The sequence below is a fragment of the Dipteris shenzhenensis genome, chromosome 8, assembly GCF_047967505.1.
Source record: "Dipteris shenzhenensis isolate YYH24624 ecotype China chromosome 8, Dip_SZ_1.0, whole genome shotgun sequence".
Lineage (NCBI taxonomy): Eukaryota > Viridiplantae > Streptophyta > Polypodiopsida > Gleicheniales > Dipteridaceae > Dipteris > Dipteris shenzhenensis.
The window spans coordinates 26021931-26046377 of NC_141603.1; the positions used below are offsets into that span (position 1 = coordinate 26021931).

The window sequence follows — 24447 nt, forward strand, 5'->3', positions numbered from 1 at the left end:
TGTTTGGGTATTCATATGTCTACCAACAGTATGCATCTTCATGTGCCTTGAGATTTTTTGAGTATATGCTAGTGGATGAACTTATTGTTCTGGTGAATTCTATATTTGTAGTGGTTGATCTATGTTCTTCTCTTTATATTGTACCCACCTCTACTGAAGCACTCTCATTTATCTATTTGCCCTTGCACTACTCACAGATCACTATCCACCACTTCCCCTCTCATTTTCACTCAATTTCCCACCCATTCTAACTAGCATAAATGATGATGAAGTGTACTCTGTGTGGAACTAGTTATGTAGGAAATGAGGGAAGAATTGGTAGACAATGATGATTATTGCATATGAAAACAGCACTTCAATAGGTAGGTATAGTACAAAGGAAAGGACGTAGAGCAGCTACTACAAATATGGAACATGAGGAATGAAGGCTGGAGATACTTTCCCATTTGCCATATGGGATCTTTAAAGGACTAGAAAACCACCTACATTAAGACATTTATCTTTATTGACTTGGCATTTTTGGCAATTCAAGACATAATCTTAGACATCCTTACTTATTCTTTATTCCAAGCCAAAATAAATTTATTGCAGTAAGTCAGCCTATCTAGCCTTCCTTCCTTTAAGTTCTAGCTGATTACAAATCCATTTTATACCTTTTTAATCAAATATGTTCTCAAACTTAGCACCATATAGATAGTGCCTCCATTTCTTTAATGCATAAACTATAGCACACACTTCCTAATATCTAGATTTTAAATCAAATTGAGTAAAAATATTTAATCCCTTGCAATTGATTGAAGAGTTTATCAATGCAAGGCATATGATATTTATCTTTTATCATCATTTTTTCAAAAGTTTGGTAATCCATGCATAAGCACATAGTACCATCCTTTTTCTTTACTAGTAAAGTCGGTGAAGACCAAGCTAAGCTACTAGGTTGAATTTGACCTTTTGTAAGATATTGAACTAGCTGTCTTTCTACCTCACATCCCTTTGTTTGACCAAGCCTAAAAGGGGGTTTACAAATAGGGGTAAATTAAGAAAATGTATGTATTTTTATGATCTACTTCTCTCTTGGGGGGTAAACCATCAAGAAAGTCAAGCAAAAAACATCCTTAAGTTCAGCCATTATATCATTAAAAGAAATGTTATGCTTTTATGTAAATACTCAACAAACATTATATCATTAAAAGATATGTTATGCTTTTCGGCTGCAAGCTTTCCTTGAGACTATGGAGCCATTCTCGACCTATGTCCACATCTATTCACTCAAGATGCATAGAAATCCAAAGCATCCTCATAGCATAAAATGCCCCCTCTGCACCATGAACTTTTTTATCACCACCCTTTGCAATAGAGTTGACCTTTTTCACTCTGGAGTTGTAATGGTATGAGTTCTTTTAGAAAGGACGATGAATTATCTAGTTCCCTATTATTTGTTCACAATATTGGAATTCAAATTCGGCATCGAATTGGTCCCTTTTAATATGGAAACTTGTCTCTTGATACTAGTCGATTCTCTTGACCCTGATCTGCAAAGTCAATCCTTTTGATCATGATCTCACGTGATGGTTCTCTACTTTGGAACAGAAGAGGTTGGGACAAATGAGATATTTGTTTATGCAAACGATGGGAGGGGGGTAAAAAGGGGTTTATGGCATGGGTTTTCTTTTGTTAAGGTCTATGACCTTTAGTATAGCATGGGTTTTTAAATATTAGTCTTGCCTTCTTTGTGCAGATCGACAGTAGCACGACAACGCAATTCCTACTCAATGCGATTTCTTCTTGGAGAATTCTATCAAGTTAAAAAAGTTTCAAAGAAAGGAATCTATCCCATGAAGCCTTAACCATCTTGTGAACATCTGAGAGATGCTCGGGTGAAATGCTTGCTATAGTTTTATATCTTCAATCACCTTTTAGATGGTCCACAATACTCGAGAGGTTTTGCAAAGGAGACGTCTTTCGAAGCAACTCTCCTCCTCTCGATTTTGCAACTCTCCTCCTTCTTCTCCTCTCGATTTTGGGCGTTGGGTTTTTTGTCTTCCATTGCATGCACTTGCTCTCTCCGATAACTCTTTTGTGTTTTTGATCGCTCGTTGAGAAGAAGAAGCTCCAAATCTTGCTCTGAAATGCATTGTTTCCGTTTTGGGCTTTCCTTTTCCGATTTGGAATTCTCGCTCAAGCTCCGATCACCGTTTCTCCTGACTCGCCTTCATAGATTTTGGCATAGCCCTGCTCTACTCTGCTTTTCCAAACTTGTCTAGCTTTGTCGTTCTCTTTCTTTATGCTATTGTGAGTCTTTTTAGCCTTCATCGATTGCCGTTTTCATCATCTCGTGTCTGTGAAGGTTTTTCATTTTCCGCTGCAGGATTCGCGCTCTCACCTGAAGAAAACAAGCGCCTAAGGATAGATTTCGGGCGCTGCACCGGGTGGTAAGGCGAATGATAACAAGCTGAAACAAGAGAAGCCGCCTAAGCAAGTACTTCTCGGACGCTGCACCGGGTGGTAAGGCGAATGATAACAAGCTGAAACAAGAGAAGCCGCCTGCCAACAATCTTCTTAGCGATGATAACAAGCTGAAACCCCAGAGAAGTCGCCTGCCAAAAGCAAGCACGTATTGAGAACGAGGGAGCGACCAAAGTGGCATTTCACGAAGATGATTTTAGCGACGCTGATGAACCTGCAACGGCAACTCCTTCTCCTGGGCACGGAAGGGGCAGGGGACGGGGCGTGTCTGCATCGCCGTCTGAGGAGAGCAGACCGGTAACTACTGGTGAGGATCGGGCAGAGGTGGAGCTGCCTTCTTTCAGTCGAGACGGGAACTACCTCACAAAGGACAAAAGGTTTTGCCTTGTGCCATCTCCCTGTACTCAATGTTTTCTTGACAAAGTTTATGATGAAGTTGCCTTATCTGTTTCTTCAGTTAGCTCAATGTGTTTTGAGTCAAATTTTGCTGAAATTTTGAACAGGACGTACCTGAAGGGGTCATGTGACAACCAGTGTTAGCAAAAAAACAGTTAGTATCATTGCAAACAACGATTTCCTCTAAAATGCTCTAGCTCTAGATTTTGTGAAAGGTGACAGCAGCTTTGCCCCTGCTTATCTTGGGCATTTTTCAGAGTTATTTGCTTGCTGATGAGGATCGGAGGCCGCAAATCACAGAAAGCCAAAGATCTGGGGTTCGCACTGACTTTTTTCCTGATGTTGTAAAAGTGTTGGGTTGTGACTCGTGCAGCTAGATTGGCGCGCATCATTTATACTTACATGCAAAGTTGAGCAAGGCTTCTAAGGTAAATCGTGTTGCTTGTAATGTGTGACCTGGACAGAGTATCATTCCTCACCGAAGATGGACTATTTGACGTAATCTGCTCTTCAAAGCACCAGAAGCCCACTCCAAAGCAAGTAGAGACTACAACAACTGGAAAATGAGGTAACCGTGGCAGTCATTTATTTTGGTTTTGATCTCCAAGTTGCAAATCTCAGAATATGAGATCTGTAGAGGTTAGCCTGTTGTCCATAGCTTTTGTTGGTTTCATCACACAGGTGTTACAAATAAGGACTCTCCTTATTTTTCAACTTCCATTTGCAGTTCAGGTCCAGGTTTGGGGTGGGGGGTATCTCCCCATCTTAACCCTTCTATCTTGTAACGTGTGTGATTATTGTGTGTGAACGTCCTTCATTGTAGAGGAAGTCCATCCCTTTGATTTAATTAGGCATTGTCAGTAATGGATTACAATTTTCAGTTTTGGCTATGTTTCTGTTGGAGGTCAACATCTCCTGATGTCACGTAGAGAGAGGGCCTTGCTTGTGGGTGTGCCCGCCCAGTGAGTGAGGGTAGTGTAGAGAGTGAGGGCCTGTGTTGTGGGTGTGCCCGCCCCCCGTGAGGATAGTCTAGGGTATGCTGGTCCCTACGTATGTGCTGTAGGGCTGCAGACAGTGGCAGCCTAATCAGTGTTAAGGGGCAGGAGGAGAGGCTCTCCCTTAGGGCTGACCTTGAGCCCTTCTTCTAGGGCTGTGTGGAGGCGGGACTGACGGCTATGGAGGCGCCTAGGGGGTCGGCCCTGAGCAGCCCCCTGTAGGGCTGCTACCAGGCCCTTTTATAGGGCAGAGGTGGGTCGGCCCACCCCCCCTTTGGGTTGGCCATGCTGGTCTGTGGGGTTGGCCACCTTGCAGGCTGGTCGGCCCGCCTGCCCTACCCGATTAGGGAGGGGCTGGGGGGCTATATATAGGCCCCCCCCTAAGCCCTCTTTGCAGCATCTTGTGGAGCAGATCATTACTTGAGTGTGGAGCCTGGCAGAGGTGCAGAGCCAGCTCACAGTTTCACTTGAGGAGCAGGGTAGCGGAGCAGACCGTGCTCCCAGTCATTTGGTTGTTGAGCTGTGTGTTCCAAGCTCTCGAGCAGCCCGTTGTTTCCGAGGTTTTCCCCTAGTTGTAGCGGGGTTTTCTCCAGAGATCACTTGCAGTTCTCTTGTGCCTCTCTCTCTCCTTTCTCTCCTTCTCAATGTGTGTGTGTGAGGCATGCTATCTCTCTCTCTCTCTCTCTTCTGTTCATTTCTGCTGCACTTCTCACATGGTATCAGAGCCACGGTTGGCTTGAGACCTGAGGAGCGGAGGGAGAGTTGAGCCAACACACAGAGAGGAGGATTAGGGTGCTGTTCGGAGGTGACTTTGAGGAGGAGCGTGTGTGGGGAGTGGACTGTTCGGGTGACCAGCAAAGGGTGACTTTGAAGGGTGTTTTCAGATCAGAGAGGAGGTGTTCCTAAGGGACGGAAATCGAGGTGTGAAGGTACATTGGGCTGTCAGCCCCTTCATCCTCGTCTTCAACCTTCTCTCTTCGACCCTCAGTTCCTTCTATCCCATCCATAGTTGCATTCGTACGCGTACGGACTTTTTCCTGTAAGCGTTCTGTACAGCTTTCCGTACGAGTGTTTTTTTTGGGTTAAATTTTTTTTTTTTTTTTGGGGGTGGTTTTGGTTGTTGTTGCTGTTGTTGTTGTGGGTTTTGTTTTTTGGGTGTGGTTTGGTTTTTTTGTTGTGTGTGTGTGGGGGGGGCCTGGGGGGGGGTTGTTTTGTTTGGGAGGGGGGATCGATTTTGTGCCTAGCCAAAACCTTGGAAAACACATTTTTAGCACTATTCTGCTAATCCGTACTCCGTACACTATTGGCCAACTTTGGCTGTGGTTGGCCTCAAGGATGGTCTCAAGGAGGAGCAGGATGAGGAGGAGGAGGATGGCACTGATGCAGATGATGATGAGGACAAGGATGAGCAAGAGAATGAGGATGAGGTTGCAGGCTGCAGCTTGAGGCTTGAGCCTCATCGGTTGTGAATCGTGATGCATTTCAATTTTCAGCTTTATTTCCGGGCTGTGGCAGCCTTTTCTTCTATGATGTTTTGCCTTTGATGTTTTGGTGTAGTACCTACTTCCAAGTTTCTACTACCTACTACCTTTGATCATGATGTTTGGTGTAGTATTGATCTATCATTGACACTATGTATCAGAATCCAAATTCCAAATGACTCTAGTCTCTCGAGAAAGTTTGTAGGTCTATGTCAATGTAATGTGTACAATGCATATCTTTCTAAATGTTTTTGAGTAAAATTAGGGTCACGTATGTTTCAACCCTAGGGGCTGAACCATACTCCAATCATACTTCCATACTTGTATGACGTATGCGTATGGTAACGTATGGAAAAAACTATGATCCCATCCACCTTCTCTTTCAGTTCATCATCCTCTTCACTCCGACAGGGCGACTTTGTCCGAGATGGCAGAGAACAAGACTGGAATTCCGGTGTTCCCCACGTTCCCGGTTGACCGGCAGTTGGATGGGCTCAACTACAGTGTCTGGTGGGGATGATGGAGTTTGGGACCGTGTTAATGCCAAGGTAAGATCTTCTTAACTGTACTCCTCAAGTGATTAATCACGTGAAGCACATGTCAATGGCCAAAAGTATATAGGAGCATTTGGCGTCCATCTATAATCAAATCTCTCCCATGAAGAGGGTCTCACTGGAGGTGCAGATGCGGTTGTTGGATCCCAAGAAGCCTTCATCGATGCGGGACCACATCAACAAGTTATAGGAACTTCAGCAGGAGATCCTCCAGGCAGGGAAGCAGATTTCATCAGAGGACATGGTCATTACTCTACTATCCCAGTTATCCTCTCAGTATGGGGCCTTCTGAGGGCTTGTGTTGTGGGTGTGCTCACCCCACCCCCCCGTGAGGATAGTCTACGGTATCCTGGTCCCTACGTATTTGCTGTGGGACTGCAGACAATGGCAGCCTGAAGAGTGTTGAGGGGCAGGAGGAGAGGCTCTCCGTTAGGGCTGACCTCGAGCCCTTTTTCTAGTGCTGTGTAGAGGTGGGGCTGACGGCTTTGGAGGCGCCTAGGAGGCAGGGCTGTCGGCTATGGAGGTGCCTAGGAGGCAGGGCTGTCGGCTATGGAGGCACCTAGGGGGTCGGCCCTGAGCAGCCCCCTGTAGGGCTGCTACGAGGCCCTTTTATAGGGCAGAGGTGGGTCAGCCCCAGCCCACCCCCCCTTTGAGTCGGCCATGCTGGTTTGTGGGGTCGGCACCTTGCAGGCTGGTCGGTCAGCCTGCTCTACCCGACTAGGGAGGGGCTGGGGGGCTATATATAGGTCCCCCCCTCAGCCCTCTTTGCAGCATCTTGTGGAGCAGATCATCACTTGAGTGTGGAGCTTGGTAGAGGTGCAGAGACATCTCACAGTTTCACTTGAGGAGCAGGGTAGCGGAGCAGTTCATCCACTCCCTCGTGCTCCCAGTTATTTGGTTGTTGAGCTGTGTGTTCCGAGCACTTGAGCAGCCCGTTGTTTCCGAGGTTTTCCCCTAGTTGTAGCGGGGTTTTCTCCAGAGATCAATTGCAGTTCTCTTGTGCCTTTCTCTCTCCTTTCTCTCCTTCTCAGTGTGTGTGTGTGAGTCATGCTCTCTCTCTCTCTCTCTCTCTCTCTCTTCCGTTCATTTCCGCTGCACTTCTCACAATTTCAAAAGGGTGTCAAGTCAACAGGGGAATTTACACACCTCTATGCACCGTTGATGCCAGTTACCCTCTTTTGGTACTGGTATGAGGTTGCAATCCTCTAAGCTAGCCATCATGTCATCTTGCTTGCTTCAACTTGCCAACTCTCTTGCTGTCTATACAGGCACCAGCCCCATGTTGAGATAAATTCTTGGTCTCCATTTTCAAGCATTGCACACAATTTGAAATAGAGCTAGCCACAAATGATTACAGACAAAGTCAATGAGATAGAACAACAAGCCAGTCAAACCAAAGGGCTTTGCGTACTTGTCAACGGCATTGAAAGGGCTCATGTCTTCATCCTTGCCACTTGAAAGAAGCCGAGCCTTTACATCAGCAAATTTGACAATTTGAGTTCATAAATTGATGTATTGCAACTCATTTAGAGCCATTCTCATGTCCCAATCTACTTGCTCAGCAAGCTTTTCAAGAGCGGTCTTAAATGATTGATGGGAAAAAAGTTAAGAAATAAAATTTTTTTCCCACCCTTCCCTCTCTCTCAAGAAATGCAAAAGCATCTCAATGAATGAATTACCTTGGCAACTTGCATGCCCTCAGCTTGAGCCACTTGATGAAGCCGTTTTGCGACACAATGATCATGAAAAAATTTAAGAGCTATCTTCTGTCTGCCAAAACAAGCATATGAAAGCGTGATGATGATATTAACTAATTCATCTTAATGGGTTTCCACGATTATTTCCTATGTCAACAGAAGACCAACGTGTATTTTGTATATCCAAAGGCACACATGGCTTGGAGAATATGAACTCATGCCTGTTTCTTGGTTGGTTTTCTGAAGTTCAGGTGTTGACAATAGTTCACTAGCCTCTTCAATTTCTGACTGTACTAGATTATTACAAATACAAATGATGGGTATTTTGCTCATTTTGATGCTAGCTATGAGGCCCGCAACTCCGCCTCTCTCTCCCCGAGACATCCCATCAACCTCGTCCATGATCAAAACTGCCTTTTTGTGCTTTGCGCTTCTGAAACACTCACCAAATCATAAATAGGCAAGAGACTTGGAAACCACCTCTCCTTAAAGCACGTGATGTTTTGAGCACTGAAGAAAACCATTAATATGAAGCAAATTACTTGTTCATGTCACCAATAGCAATAGATTCATTGCTAACAATCTCCATAATAGCATTAGCTGTACTTCCACCTATACCCTCTCGATCCTTCGCATCTGCCTTACCCCTATTGTCGCTTGCATTTACCTGCAACATGATTGGCTAGTGATAACCTTGACACATTGAACAACCTTAGAATTTCACATTTCCGATATGCTTCGAAGCACCCAAAAAGTGAGAGAGTGATGGAAACAAAACAAATGCACATAGAAGAGTAATTGCATACATAAGTAAATCAAATTAATTTCTTTAAAAAAAAAGTATAATCTTTGAGAGCCTCAAAAAATAAAATAAATAAATATATATATATAGAGAGAGAGAGAGGGAGAGAGAGAGAGATAGAGAGAGAGAGAGAACGTTAAGTGGATGTCCACAAGCTACAATGCTTCAAGAGATTTTGGATTTTACTTTTTTAGCATGGACCCACATCTCATTAGAAATTTATGGGAGTCATTTGATAGATGGAAAAACAAGAATTATATAGATGATTTGATTCAGCTGGCATGATGTGTAGGAGACCCTGGCATCTAAATCTGGCTGTTGCTTATTTTATCCATGGAGCTTAACAACACAAAAGTGCATGCAAGAGGTACACAATTGTTGGGGATGTCATAGTAGCTAGTCTTTGCTATGCGTGATGGAGTTTATGATTTTCAACCTTATGAGTGACTATCATGAGATTGAAACTGCACTATGTTGTGTCTTAAGAGGATGAGTTTGGGAATGTTCCTGGATTGATCTAGGTATATGCTTCTGCCATATTAGCGGACATGCAAATTTCACCTTGTGAAGTTTTCGTCCATGTTGCGGCCTGCTGGTATTGGGATAATTCTTTCTATCTTAAATGGTGCGTTGCCCTATCAACTAGATTTACATGCTCGTTTGGGAGAGACTAAAATGAAATCGTTTAGACTTCACAAGTAGTTGTAGCTTGAATGAAGAGATTTTGGACTACTTTTTGATTAGCCTTCTCCTCTAGTGCTAGCCTTCATCATGGCTGAGTCTGCCCGTCACCTTCGGAGTGCCGATAGAAACTCAGTACGAAGATTTTGTATAAACGGATGCTCAAGTATGTGTGGGTGTGTGGATTTGTATGTGTGAGAGCATATTTTTATACTATGGTCTACCCCCACTGTTGGGCGCTGATGATGTCAGTGGGGATGTCATAGTAGCTAGTCCCTGCTATGTGTGATGGAGTTTATCGTTTTCAACCTTATGAGTGACTATCATGAGATTGAAACTGCACTATGTTGTGTTTTAAGAGGATGAGTTTGGGAATGTTCTTGGTGTTGAAAATGGGAGAGGGTGAGAGACACATGATTGGAGACAGGAGCTGAGGCACAATAGTTGATGTTGATAGTTTATCGAATCGTGGCAAGTACATGGTCTCATTTATAGGCTGGGCAAGCCTTATCTTCCCACACTGATACCTCATAGATGAGGTCACACACAAGAGAATCTAGATCCTATAATCTAGGTGATGAGGTGGCACAAGTGGCCTCAAGACTCTTCACACTCACACAACTGTAGGACACTTCTAGGACTCTAGGACCACACACACTAGGACTCCGATTCCAACAAACCCCCCTTCAGAGCTAGGGTGAGAAACTATGACATCATTCAGACTGTGCATCCGAGGCAATCTCAGAGGCTAATAGCTGAGTATAATTCAGAGGTTGAACCAAGCACTCTCATGGCTTAGGTGTCAACATGATTAGAGACTCAAATCTGAGCATGGATGCATGACCAACTCATAGGTCTAGGGAGTACACCAACATCCTGGAACTCGGCCAGGCCTGATAAAGGAAAGACATAACAACCCCCCTTGTCTCCTAATTGGGTACATGGAAATAAGTGGAGCCTTTTATAGGACAAGGCACACAAAATGACAAATTATTACATCATTTTAGGGGGACTGCCCAAGGCAGAGTACCTAACACACATGACTCTAGAAAGCCCACTCTTCATCTATCACCTCATGGAGGGATAGACCAGAAATAGCAGCAGTGCAGGCTTGTTCCTCAGGTCCAGAAGGTGTAGCTTCATCGTCTTCGTCCTCGCTCTGCTCTGCAACCAGATTGGCATGTTCTTTGGCTTGTACCTTTGCCATTTTCTTGAAGCAACGATCCTCTGGATGGCCAAGTTTCTGACAGTAATTACATTTAAGAGGTTTTCCGTTCTTCTTGGGCTTATTCTTGAGAAAGAATGCTTTGCCAGATTCGAAGGAAGATTTTGCTTTCTCTGTAAGCCTATGGTCCTCATCAATGAGATGAGCTACCATATCCTTAAAGCTCATATTGTGGCTGACTCTTAGGACAGCAAGGATCTCATTGTACTTGGAAATGTCTTCAATACTGGAGAGAAGTACAACAACTTGATCATCATCTTCAACAATGGCTCGGATGGTAGATAATTGTTGGAGAATTAACCCAAGATTGCTCAAGTGTTCATTGAGGGTTTCAATTTCCTTCATCTTGAGCTTGAAGAGTTTTTGTTTGAGAAATACTTTGGAATTATTGATCTTATTTCCAAACAAATTCTCTAACTTTTCCCAAACGTCGTTTGCTGTCTTATCAAAATCCACATGGTGGATAAGGTTGTCAGCTAAAGCTAGGCCAATGATAGCCATTGCTTTATCATTTTGGTTCTCCCACCGATTGATTCTAGCATCATCACCTTGGGGTTTTGGCTCCTTGCCATTGGTGATATTCCATATGCCTTCTCGCATAAGAAGAAGCTGGAGTTTCTTCTTACATTGCCATCCATTGGTGGGAAGGTCTTAGCTGTTATTACAGCCAGTGTCTAAATCCCTTACAATGTTTACTCAGATTTCAAAAAAGGCCCAAATTTTACATGGTAGAAGCTTCAATTATGCCAAAGGAAGACACAGAACAGAAAAGCCCTAAATTTTATGGTTAGGGTTGCTGCAAAATTAGGGTTTGCAGAAAACTGGGGCTTTTCTAAATTTCTGATAGAAGAGTTCTCGTTCAATGGTTGGGAACCCTCACATCATGAAAACACCCAAAAAATTCGAGAAGTTGAGCATAAATTGTAAAGGGGCAAAAATTAGGGTTTCGGGCAGTAAATTGGTCACGAACAGGACCTGTGTCAGTCAAAATGACGACTGAATTGCTGGGCTGCTACTGCATCAAGGCATCCTCAAGAGACAGGGAGGTAGCAAGGAATCAATGAGCCGAATTATGGACAACAGATCGTGAGGTTTATGGGCCCACCACGCTTCCGTTGCGTTGACGTGCGAGTCGATGGCCACGGCCCTCAGGTCGTCAATCGCCGGTACATTCGAGACGCCGCCAAGTCATCGCCTTGTTACAAGACCGGAGCTGTCGCAGGTCTAGCTAGGTGGGCAGTAGGAGAAGTTGCGTGGGCAACTAGAAGCAGCGTGGGTGTATGGGCACTTGGCAGGCTCGAGCAAGTAGAAGCTCCGCAGTATGGCGGGCAGAATGGTGCACAAGCGTGCGCGAGCAGAATGGCGCCAGGGAAAATAGCGGAGAGGCGGCAGTAGCAAGGCGTGAGCAGATTGCGAGGGAGGCCGACTCAGATTTGGCGTGGTAGCACAGGTGTGGCAACGAGGGGGTGCAGGTGTGGCAGCGCAGCTCCTTGTTGATGACGCTCATCACCTCAAGGAGAGGAGGAAATCACGAGTAGCTATAAGAGGAGCTTACGAGGAGAGGAATGGGTAGGACGCTTCAAGGTGGCTTTGATACCAACTGTTGAAAATGGGAGAGGGTGAGAGACACATGATTGGAGACAGGAGCTGAGGCAGAATAGTTGATGTTGATAGTTTATTGAATTGTAGCAAGTACATGGCCTCATTTATAGGCTGGGCAAGCCTTATCTTCCTACACTGATACCTCATAGATGAGGTCACACACAAGAGAATCTAGATCCTATAATCTAGGTGATGAGGTGGCACAAGTGGCCTCAAGACTCTTCACACTCACACAACTGTAGGAGACTCCTAGGACTCTAGGACCACACACACTAGGACTCCGATTCCAACACTTGGATTCATCTAGGTATATATAGGCTCCACATCCCAGTTGTCTGTTTCTCAAGGCTGCCAAGAGCCATCTTGACTGCATGTAAATGAATGGATAGCATGTAAACCAGGTCTACTTAAAACTTGGGCATTAATTTTTTTATCCCTCCATCTCCACACAGCTACCCCTAAGTCTCCTCGAGAGCTCACATGTATTTCATTCCTTCACAGAATTGTAAGAAAGCTACCACATCCTACCTTTGACCCAACAAGTCCCTTAACGTCATTGCTCCTCGTCCTAATCAAGCCAAGTGACCATACTTATTTTATTGACAACAAGAGCCATTCAAATCTCAAGATCAACTCAAATGTGGTGCAAGGCTATTGGCGCACACCATTGCGTCGGCTATTGGTGCACACCATTGGACGCAAACTATACGCGTATAGCTACCAAAGGAGCAATATGTGCCATGCATAATCTTTTTTGTCTAACAACTGATTGTAGTAGGACTAAATTGGAATGTCATGATGTTACATCATGCATTTAGCCATATTCTTTAGATCCATTAAGATATATCTATGCTACATGCAAACCTTGACATGCAATTAACATGACTCATGCAAACCTCATCTCTATCTGGAATACCTTCATTGTATACTACTAAGCTTGTACGTGCGGTTCCTACATAGCAAACAATGTAGGGTTACCTAGTTGTCCAAGTACTACTTTTGCATGCAAGCTTTGTAGACTATCGTTAACTCAAAAGATTCTTTGAAAATGACTAATTTCTACTTTGCTTGAAGTCCAGCTATGCTATCTACACATTCACCCTTCCTTAACAATGAGCTTACAAAAAATACTACGTGAAAATGTATCCATGTGTTCTAATAAGTATTCCTACACTATCCTTGTGCAAAATCTGGCTTTACACTGTAGAATCGCAGATTATGAAATGTCATGTGCTATTTCATCATAGATCCATTGGAGGAAGTTGTGATGAAATTTGGATTATTCACTACCTCTAATAACATTGCAAGTTAATGCAAGTTGCCCAATTTGGGTGGTTATACGTATTTCAGAAGCCACTTCCAAGTGATGCATGTTACTTGCGCTGTGGAACAAAGATGCAATCCACGTACGTCACCAGCAATATCTTTGGGTGAAGCCTGGAACGTGCTCATAAACATTCCCTAAAAACTATTTCGTCACACACGGGGTTCAAAACCATACTCTTAGCAAGGCCTACCTAGTACCAGCGTCATCGACACCCGACAGTGGGTGTAGATATAGTTTAAACATATGCTCTCACACATACCTATCCTTGAACCACTCACTTAACATGCGAAGGTCTTCATAATAAGTTTCTGTCAGCACTCCGAAGGCGAAGGGCAAACACAGCCATGACAAAGGCGAGCACTAAAGGAGAAGGCTGATCTAAAAGTAGTCCACATACATAGTTCCCACGAGTTTTGGAAATGGGTGGGAAACGGTGTTTCCGCCACCAGAAGAAACGGAGTTTCAGTTTTAAGGTTAATAAAGTATATAATACATCTATAATTGTTATTAATACATATGCCATACATATATAATTATTAATAGCCTTCATCATGGCTGAGTCTGCCCTTCACCTCCGGAGTGCCGATAGAAACTCAGTACGAAGACTTTGTATAAATGGATGCTCAAGTATGTGTGGGTGTGTGGATTTGTATGTGTGAGAGCATATTTTTATACTATGGTCTACACCCACTGTTGGGCACTGATGACGTCAGTGGGGATGTCATAGTAGCTAGTCCTTGCTATGCATGATGGAGTTTATGGTTTTCAACCTTGTGAGTGACTATCATGAGATTGAAACTGCACTATGTTGTGTTTTTAGAGGATGAGTTTGGGAATGTTCTTGGATTCATCTAGGTATATATAATTATTAATACATGTCATACATATGTCATGCAAGGAGGAGAGGAGAGGGGAGAGCAAGGAGGAGAGGCTGGAGAGGGCTGTATGCTGAGAGGGCTATAGGGTGAGAGGGCTTTGCTCCTGACAAGCCATGTACCATGGGCAGATGAAGCCCACGGCCATGCTGGCTGTGGCTGCGCAGCTGGCAGCCTACATGGCAATCACCTGCCAGGTTGGCTGCCACTCAATTGGTGGGAGCCTGGTCAGCCAAGACCCGACTCAGGGGTCGGCCAGTCGGCTGGCCTAGTTGGGACAGTTTCAGGCCCTGGGGCCTATAAAAGGCAGCCCCATGGGCTCTTTCATCATCCACAATTTAGAGGCTTGAGTTGGGCAGTGAACGCTCAGCCAGCAGTAGTGCAGACGCACAGGATCAGGCCAGCAGAGTAGCAGCAGACCAGCTCCTCTTCAGCGGCATCTACAGGACTTCCGCCAGGTCCACGCATCAGTGCTTGCCAGCTGCAGCAGGCACAGCTTCATTGCAGCCCCCTTTCTCCATCAGTTCGCTGTCTTCTATAGGAGGGATCAGTTCCCTCCATACAGTACTTTTCCCTTCTTTACTACAGTTGTATTCAGCTTGGGCAGACATGAATAAAGATTTATTCCCCTCTTCGGAGGACCCTAATTCGCCCCTAAGTTCTTGCACTCACCTCACTGCTTACACTAGTTTCTGTCTCTATTTCGGTCAGCAGTTAGTGGGAGGGAGAGTGAGTTAGACTTCTCCCTGCTACACCATGTATTGGGGATGAAGATACAGGGGGTTCCACATCAACATAGAAGGTACTCAAGACAACAACCCTGTCTCAAACGCATGCTAGGTCCTTGCAAGCATCGCAGTTTCTTGCTAGCATCCACCCTTGCACTTAAGTATTTTGTGAACAGTCTCTAGGTGAAGGGGTTAATCAGATATGTATTGGCTCATGACCAGAAGGAATGACATCACGTGGCAAAGAGCCATGTTACATGCACAGCTTACCAAAAAGGAGAGTAGATAACATAATTGCTGCTTTGTATTCAAAAGTGGCAATTATCCTCATGCTGCCACAAGTACATGGACAAATGATCACATGACTATGTATTCTAGATGAGCCTCAGATGTGACTTGCCTTTTTGCTGAGAAGGATCTCATACCACCCAGACCAACCCCAGGAGCGGTGCATCACCTATCTTGGCTGATCACTGGATTGGTTATGCAATACAAGCCACTAAAGGGGCCCAAATGGACCTTTCCACATCCCCACACCCCGAAGCCAATGTTAGATACTATAGAAATTCAATTGCACCTATAATTGGCTTGATAGAATCACGCCTGTGCCTCAATCAGGAACCATCCCCATACTTATGCTGAGTCCTTGCCCATATGCTTAACCGCCATCCTTCTAGATAGTGTCTAAATTTATTTGACCTATACTTGGCTCTCTCATAGACTCCAGTTATGGCATAGCCCTCTTAACATTCCAGCGTCCTTGGCATACCCTTGGATAATCCGTGCAAAAGCTTTTGTGTTAGGTCTAGATTGCCAGTTCACTGGCACAATGGCCTCTAGCAATTTTTTTATTCCTCTTTTAGCTTCTATGCGTTTCAGGACTCGAGAACACTTCCCCACCCCCCCTAGCCTTGTTCCTTAAAACTGAGGTTATGAGTGGCAAGAAGAGGATATCAAACAGTTTTTTCTTGCCGCTTAATGAATAGCAAACATTTGGTGGCCCAGGGCCATGCAGTAGAATTTTTGCTACTTGTGAATGGCTAGACCAAGAACAAGCTTGTGCCATAGGTCAACTGAAATTTTGCTTAATTAAAACCACAATTAAAAATTGTTGTGATATCTCTCTGGTCACTCATACATAGCCCACTTCAGGGGGTGGTTCAGTTATGTAAAGCCTCTCAGACCAGAAGGAATGACATTACTTAACATGGCATAGCTTACCAAAAAGGAGAGTGGATGCTGTAATTGCTAACAAAAGCTCTTGCTGACACCTAACCTATATGATCAACACCCTTCTTGCTCTAAACCGCTGTAAATTGGCACTCAAAAGGGAGAGAGTCAGCTAATCAAAGCTGTCATAGTGGCAAAAACAAAACCACCCAAAAGACAAAGCCCACCCGGTTTGTTCTTCTTTTCATGATTATCTGAGGTCTCTTTAGCTTGTTTGCATCTCTAAGTCTCTTTCCCATTTACTGCCTATTAAGTTGTTGTTCGTTTATATGTTCATTAATCGTGTTCCCTTTCACTCTGCCTCAAGGATATTCAAGAAGGGAAATTCATACCATGGGCAGTCCTCGGTTGATGCTTCTGTGGCCATGCTTCTTGTCTCCACAATCCCTGCCCTTGGTTTCACTTCTGTTGAAAAGGAGGCAGGCGATTTTGCCTTTGCATCCGCCAGACAACCTGCTGATATACCATAGGCTGCCTCTGAATTAAACACCTTCATCTCAGACATCGGCTGTGGGTGTGCTGGATGCCTGCTTTAGTGTGTCCAACCCCTTCGCTTTTATTCGATCTGGGTTTTTTTAGTGTCATAGACCCTTCAGTCTTTTGAAGACTAAATGATATTTCTTTCTTTCTTTTGTTCGCTCTAGTGACCATTTGGGTAGAGGTTGAGTATGAAATGTGCCAGGGACAATTATGGAGAATTTCAAAACATAATCACCTCATAAGATGCAAGATTTCATACGTATACTACCTTGGATCAGCAGGGAAGGTATCAGAAAACATCATCTTAATCTGCATGAGCAAGGGAGGACAAATTTCGAAAATCCTAGTTCTTTTGGAAGAGAGCAAAAGGGAAGTGGAGGTGACACCACAGCCAAGGATGGTGGACCCAATTAGGCTATCAATCAACCTCACTAAAGTGATGTTGGACTCAGTTCAGACAATGGAGCTTGAACAGTTCTTTACCTGCCGGAAGAGAAACTAGGTAGAAATAACAGAGGATACATATACAAATAGTAGGAGGCAGATGGACTCTTTTAACCCCAGATTTTTTATGGTTCAATGGAGATCGAAGATAAGCTCCTGTCATAAATCTCATCGTTCAGGTGAACCACTTTAGCTATAAATAGTGTGGCAGATGTATGCAGAGTGATTAACAATATCTAACAAAAGAGCAATTATTTGTAAAGAAAACTTGCTTACCTGCGGGATCATTATCTGCAATTCAAATTATTGCACAGAAATGAAGAAACAATTCCTGCTAGTCTTTCAGATCTCTGTTTTGTGTTATGAGTAAGTCTTTAAGCGGTTCTGGAATCACTTATGTCCCTCGTTGTATTTGATTTGAGGATGGTAAATGACATGTTCTCTAGTGTCAAATAAAGTTAACTACATACCCTTTTTCCCTTTTTGTGAATGGGCTTATCCTGCAGGCTTAATATGAGCAGTAAATGCAGGAATGCAAATAAATAAACAAAGGGCTCGGGTGCAATTGTCACGAAGTTCCTTATTCTCTGCTAGTCATAGATTTTATTTCCAATGCAGATTGATGTCATATGATGGGGTCTGGCTACGTATGGATGAGTGTCTTGATGGAAGCATGTCAGATTCTGATCTTGTTCCTCTGCTTATCCAGGTAAAACGAAGAAATGATTGTTTAGTAATTGCAGTAAGTCTTTTACTCTGCTTTGGGGAGGATTCTTAAGGCATAGAGTGTTGTAAAGACTTTTCAATCATTACAGCGAGTCAATTCAACATCTATTATACGTTTCCTCTTTTGTAATTAGCCTAACATAACTTTTTCTTTCAAACTTTATGGTTGTGATCCAGCTTTGAGGAGAATGGTATTACAGCCAGTTACCTGCAAAGTAGAATGGGGCCTTAGGCTCAAAATAATATGTACATACCCTAAACATTGTCAAGGGCACAAATGTGTGGCTATACAAGCTAATTAGCCAAGGATGGTTTCTAGAAACATATTTGATTGAACTGTAGAATCATGCTAGATGCTCAAAGCCTTACTGAAAGGAAAGACCATGATCGTGTATGTTGAGGGACGAAGGTCTTTGATCCATTACTGCTGTTTGTTTAAGTTAAAGATTATACCTTTGACTTTAACAATTGGATCAAAATGGAAGTGAGAGGCAAGTATGCCAACATGCTTGTTAGTGCTGTAAGAGGTAGAATAAGTGGTTTTGTGCATCCTACATCTGAGTGTGAGTTACCCAAAGAAACCCGTCTTAAAGAGCAAGTTGGCAATCAACCAGTAATGAGGCCAAGCAGGCTAGGAAACTGGTTGTGTTTTCCAGTACCACTACGGGATAAAAAAAGAAGTGTTCACTATGGGAGCGTTAGGCTTTGTCAAAATCTTCTTTGATTCTAGAGCCGAAAGAAAAAGCGAGAAAAAAGAACTATGCTTGGATGCCTTTAGCTGCTTTTGATCTGGCTAGTGGGATCCTCTCATAGGTTAGAAACTATTTTATTGTGTGTACACTTGATAATATCTTATCAAGACAAACAAGTGAAACTTTGTAAAATGGAATTAATAAAAATGAAGTGGCAAGTGGTCAAACATAATGTCATAGTGTGTTTGATTGAGAACATCATCAGACAATGATATCAAATCCAAATGGAAAGATTAAAACTTAAAACTTATCCATTGACTATGCTTATATGGTTGGGATGGTAGATGTAGGTCCAACAGATGTGTGGGACCAAAGAGTTACATGGTTAGAATTACATATCCAAGCCTATGTGGAGAAGTTGGATTTTGAAATTACCAAGCTTGCTCGTGCAAATATAGCTCTTGGAATTGTGTGCTATTCTAAGAAAAACCTTACTGGGGATTGGCAAAAAGATATGGCGTGTCGCATATTTTTTTGTAGTATATCTGTTGAATTGTGCAAAGATGCACTAACATATGCTTCAGATATCTGATGGCGAGAATGATGATTTGGTAGATGGGTTTGAGCATGCTAAGGGCGAAAAGAAACGTCCATGGTGATGGCCCTTTGGAGCGAAAGCAATGAACACACCCATGTGGTAGATATCCTAACCAAAGCCTTGTAAGAGTTAAGCTTGAGATTCGAGAAGTTTTCGTTTGTCGGAGGGTGGTGAGAAAATAATGATGAAGTATGGATTAGTTTATTAATTCGCCCTTGTGGCGATTGTCGATTAGGCTTAATAATAAATTTAAGAGTGGTAGTTGGATCTATGTCCTAGGTGGATCATGCTATGACATTATCTCATTTGTGGTAATTAGAAACTTCCAAGGGGCCGCCCTTTCCTTCGGCCTACACAGCCCTCTTGTGGGCTGTGCTGCTTGTGCTTGCTTGCCACCATATCTTTCATCTTCTTGCTACTCATTCTTGTTGCCACTCGCTCTTATTGCCATCCATAAAGTCATGGAAATCGGATCCGCTTTTTATGATAGAAAAGCCAATAACTAGTTATCACTTTTAAGTCTCAACCTTGAACTCTCTTGTCTCAATGTTTAGCATGAAATACTTCAACTACGATAAATACTAGTTTGTTGATTGTAGGCGTATATCCTCCTCGTCTTCCTATCCCTCCTCCATCCCCCTTGGAAAAAATAATAATAATATACGAAGGGAGCCCCCCCGAATGTACTCATACTTTTTTTCCATACAGTATGTATATTGATATTGGTACCATACGAAACATTCAAAAATAAAGGTATGGTACTTCCATGACTCTTTGCTTTCATTCGGTAGACCCATGTATTGTCAATTAAACAAGTCTTCTAGTTTCCAAGTTATATATCGTATGAGACTACTGGGCACTATATATGGTACTATTGAACAAGAATAACCTTCGTGAAGAGGAAGATTCTGGTAACAAGTCCACTAGTGATTGTAGATAAACTAAAAAACTAGTAGGGAGAAAGAAAAAGAATCATGAATATGTGTGAAGTTGTGTAGCATTGCAAAATTTACTCACAATTCATGCAGCATGTTATTGTACCTCAAGGGAGTGATATCCCACAACCTATTGATTCATGCCAAGGACAAAGTGCTTGTAAACTCTAAAATTAAAGTTTTTTTTGTTGAATTTTATGTTCAAATAACTCATGTATTAAATATCAGGCGTCATGTGTCATGCAACTCATTAAGTTTTTTTGATCAAAGAGATATTTTCCCATTGGTCAAAGATACTTAACTCCGCTTAAGTAAGCCTAACCTTGGTTAGGGAGACTTGGTTTAGGCCAAGAGGGTTGACTACGGTTAACGAGAACAATTTAGAGCTGACTTCAGTTAGAGAGTGTTGGCTTCGGCCAAGAAGGTTTGGCTTTAGCCAAGGAGGGTTGACTCCGGTCAACCAAGTTATTTCGACTCCGGTGGGAGAGCTTTGATTTGGCACCTTGACCCTCGGTTAAAGCCCCTTAATTTGTTTTCTTTCAGAAGACTGGGTTTCAGCGGAGTCCATCAGAAGCAAATCTTTATCTCGACACAGAGGGGGATTTGCGGCTGGTATTGATCCTATATGTCGATGACCTCATCATTACAGGGGATCATACGAAGAAGATTGCTTAGGTCAAGGGACTTCTCATGGAGGAGTTCGAGATGACGGACCTAGGCATACTTCATTACTTTTTTGGGATTGAGGTGAAGCAAGGAAAGAGCTGTATCTTTATCTCACAAGAGAAATATTGCAGAAAGCTACTCAAACGCTTTTAGATGGAAGATTGCAAAGTAGCAGTGACTCCCATGGAAGCTGGTCTGAAGCTAAGTGTGCATGATCCATCTCAGCCGGTTGATTCATCACTGTATCGACGCATGGTGGGGAGTTTGCTTTACCTCACCAATACTAGACCGGATAGAAATCTCTTTGTACAAGGGTACAATTCTCAATACTATTAAGAGCCTAGAGGCCCTTAATTTATGGACTAGAGAAGCCGGCTAGAAAGCATGTGCTTTCTAAAAGCTTGGCCTGCTTTCTTTCCTAGAATAGGCGATTTCTCCTAGAAAGCTAGGCTTTTTAAAAAACATGGGCTTTCTATGTGCTTTTCTCCATGAAGGAAGGCACCTTTAGTGCTTCTAACTCTAGGTGGGTCCTTCATTAAATGGGGTGCTACTTGTCTTGTGCTTTTCCCTTAAAATGTGGATAAGTCCTCGGGCCTCTTAGGTGGTAAAATGTTAGGCAAATCCCTTGGAAAGCAATCATGATGGTGCTCTAAATGTTGTCTCCTCTTTGCAGTCAAGCTATCCTCATTCCTTTCCTTATCTGATTCGATCTCATAAATCAAGTAAGAATAAATAGCATTCTTAAAACTCTCAGTACGTGGACATGGCTCACCATAGGAATAAGACTCCTTGTGACTCTGGCTGTAATAGTGATGCCACGTCCCGGATTTTGAAAGTGACACCGTCTTCTCTTGACAATCATACGCTAGCTGAGTTTGATAATGCCACGATTCTCCCAAAATGACATCCACATCAGCCTACGGACCTACTAAAAAAGCCAAATGATCCAAGTACCGCTGCAAAGGAACTCTCAGCTTGCTCTCACTGAGAACAAGTGAATAATCTAAAAGCTGTAGTAGCACTCCTTGCAAGATCCCTATCAGGTAATAGGGCTGGTTCGTGACCAACACCTCCCCCAAGGCTTTAGAAGAGTGTGGGCTGGATCATTCTCCTTCACACCCTCATGCATCTCCTTCACCTGTGCCTTCCCTTTTCAGCCTCTTGTTTTGTTGGGATATTCCTTCAATTTTATGGAATGGACAATTCAAAGATTTATGAGCCCCGTCAAGTCTGATGCACAAACCTTCTTTCCTATATTTTTGCACCATCTCCCTATCAAACCACTTGTATGGTGGGGCTGAATTACTTTGTTGTTCTATTTTCTTGCCTCTTGTGAAGTTGGGGACTTGGTTTACTACCTGGAAAGAATCTTGGTTTATTCGGCCGAAACCTGTCCCTCAGTCTCACCGAAACCTGTCCCTCTTCTTTTGAGATGGAGGTCCATTTTTTTTCTTTTCATACCTCCTGTCTCGGAGATTCCTATTTGCCAAAGTAATTGTTTTCGGCAAATTTATATCATCAATCTCCCGGTGTATGATCCTTGACAGTCCACTTTGATATTTTTGGGACTGTTGCTGAGTTACAGAGTGGAATGTTTGCACTTTCAGCAAAGTGGTCCTGAACCTGTTTGTGTAATGTCTCACCGACTCTTCTATTCTTTGTCTGAAATTATCCCAATTCATGAACATCTCTCTTTCAAAATCGGGAGATAAGAAGTGCTCTTTAAGCTGAATTTTAAATCTATCCCAAGTTCTTGAAGCCATACTTTGCAATGCAAGTGCTTTATGCCATAAGGCTGCTGAACCTTAAAGTAAGAGTGGCAAAATATAGTCTTGCCATATCGTAGGACTCCTCTTGTGCGAAGCACGTGTAGGATCTGTAACCATCCAAGTAGAGTTTCTAGCTTATGATACCCATTATAATTCGTCATATGAACATGTTTCTCTTACAATTTGATTCGGTCCATGTGTTGTGAACACAAGCTGATCATCAAGCTCCCTTGAAGTATCCTAACCCTTGGATGGGATCAATGTATAGTTCCTCCCATGAAACTTCAGCTTCTTAGGTACAATGGGACCTCTCTTTTCCCATTCCTTTTGAAGAATCCATATCATAATTTTCCCTCCCTTCTTGCAACATAAGCTCAATTCTCGTGAAACCTTTCAAGCTGCGCTGTCTTTTCTCTTTGGAGGGATTTCTCTTGGCCTTCTCCTTCTCCTGCACCTTTTTGTTTCCAGGCTAATTGTCCTGAATTTCCCTTCTTGTTTGACTTCCCGAAGGCTCGAGTAGAGTCCTCACATTGAGTGGAAGAGGGGACCGTTTTCAGATCGCTTCTTGCTTGCCAACACATGACAATGTTGCAGGCATGTTCACCAAAGCACTTCCACGTGAAAAGTTTGAGGCATTTCGCAGTGCCCTGAACTTATCTCCTTTTGGTGATTGATCATTTCCTTGTACATGACATTGGCACTGCAGGGGGTGTTAGAATTATTGTTATAATTTAGCAGTGACCAATGTAATGTAATAAGTAGGTTAGGGGCACTTTTCCCTCATTTTAGAGGTTTTTTCCCCTAACCACAGCTAGTTCACTAACTACAGTTAGTGAAGGATAAGGTTTTGTCACTTAGACAAAACCTATCCCACTCTTCAGTTGTTGCACACTCTTCTATTGCAACTATTGCTTTCAGCTCTCACTCTCCTACTCTCTTGCTCTCCTGCTCACACACTTTGCTCTCACTCTCCAACTCACAGTTTCATACAAACTTTTTTAGTTGATTAGTCTAAGAACATGAAAAGCACCAATAGAAGTAATCTACCAAGAAGAGGCTCACAAAACCTTGTTTACCACAAGGGCTCTAGAGACTAGGTCCAAGGTGGTGGAACTCCAACGATGTAGCTTCCTTCTAACATTCTCCTGAACTAGAGAAAACTCATGGGAGGGGGAGATAAATTTTACTCCTCCCTGACGACCCGAGTTTTTTTGGTAGTGCCTCTCTCTATTCATCTGTAGTCAAGGTCACCTTCCCATCTTGGCATGTCTACATCACTGACCTAAAATCCAAATGGCTTGTTCAATTGATGAGTGCTCCTTCTACTAGACAAAAGTCCTCCAACGCTACTTTGAAGTAACAAAAGTTATTTAGGGCGGCCCCAAGCAACACAGCTATGCCATCCACAAGTGTGTTGTCAAGAAGTTCGTCATTTCAAATGAGAAGAAAAAATCCAACGAAATAACGAAGACAAAATCCAATAATCTATGTTTGCGAACAGAAGAAACAATTCATCACCTCAATCACAAAGCAATATAGAAGGGGACACATAGATCATACTGATCTCTCCTGCATGCAACTTCTCTCTGACGTAGTGATAGTGAACCTCAATGTGCTTCGTGCGAGCATGAAACACAGGATTCTTTGCCACTGCAATAGCACTCTGACTATCAATGAGAATTGGAGAAGGACCCTCCAATGAAAGATGAAGATCAGCAAATAAACGACACCTCCAAACACATTCAACTGTCGTCGTGAAAGCTGCCTGTATTCAGCTTCACATGAGGAGGTAGCCACTGTAGACTGTTTCTTGCTCAACCAAGAAATACAAGCTTTGCCCAAAAAGAAACAATTGCCACTTGTGGATTGCCTAGTGTCATAGTCTCCAGCTCAATCTGAGTCACTATAGGCATGCATCTGCAAGTCACCCCCTGGGAAACATCAAGCCAAAAGACTTGGTACCTTGCAAGTAACGGAAGATGCGTTTTACAGCCTGCCAATGCATAGTCTTTGGGCTGTGCATATATCTGCTCACCTGAGAAACTGCAAACTGAATATCAGGTCGTGTATTGCAGAGA

At 43.1% G+C, this 24447-nt stretch overlaps 1 long non-coding RNA gene across 1 annotated transcript; it reads left to right on the top strand.

Annotated features, from left to right (window-relative positions):
• The first annotated feature begins 2989 nt into the window (after positions 1-2989).
• On the top strand, positions 2990-18358 carry LOC147899331 (uncharacterized). Its single transcript, XR_015541458.1, has 6 exons — positions 2990-3016; positions 3120-3179; positions 3327-3430; positions 8684-8758; positions 17602-17692; positions 17887-18358. It is a non-coding gene; the product is annotated as an uncharacterized LOC147899331 (long non-coding RNA).
• The last annotated feature ends 6089 nt before the right edge of the window (positions 18359-24447 follow it).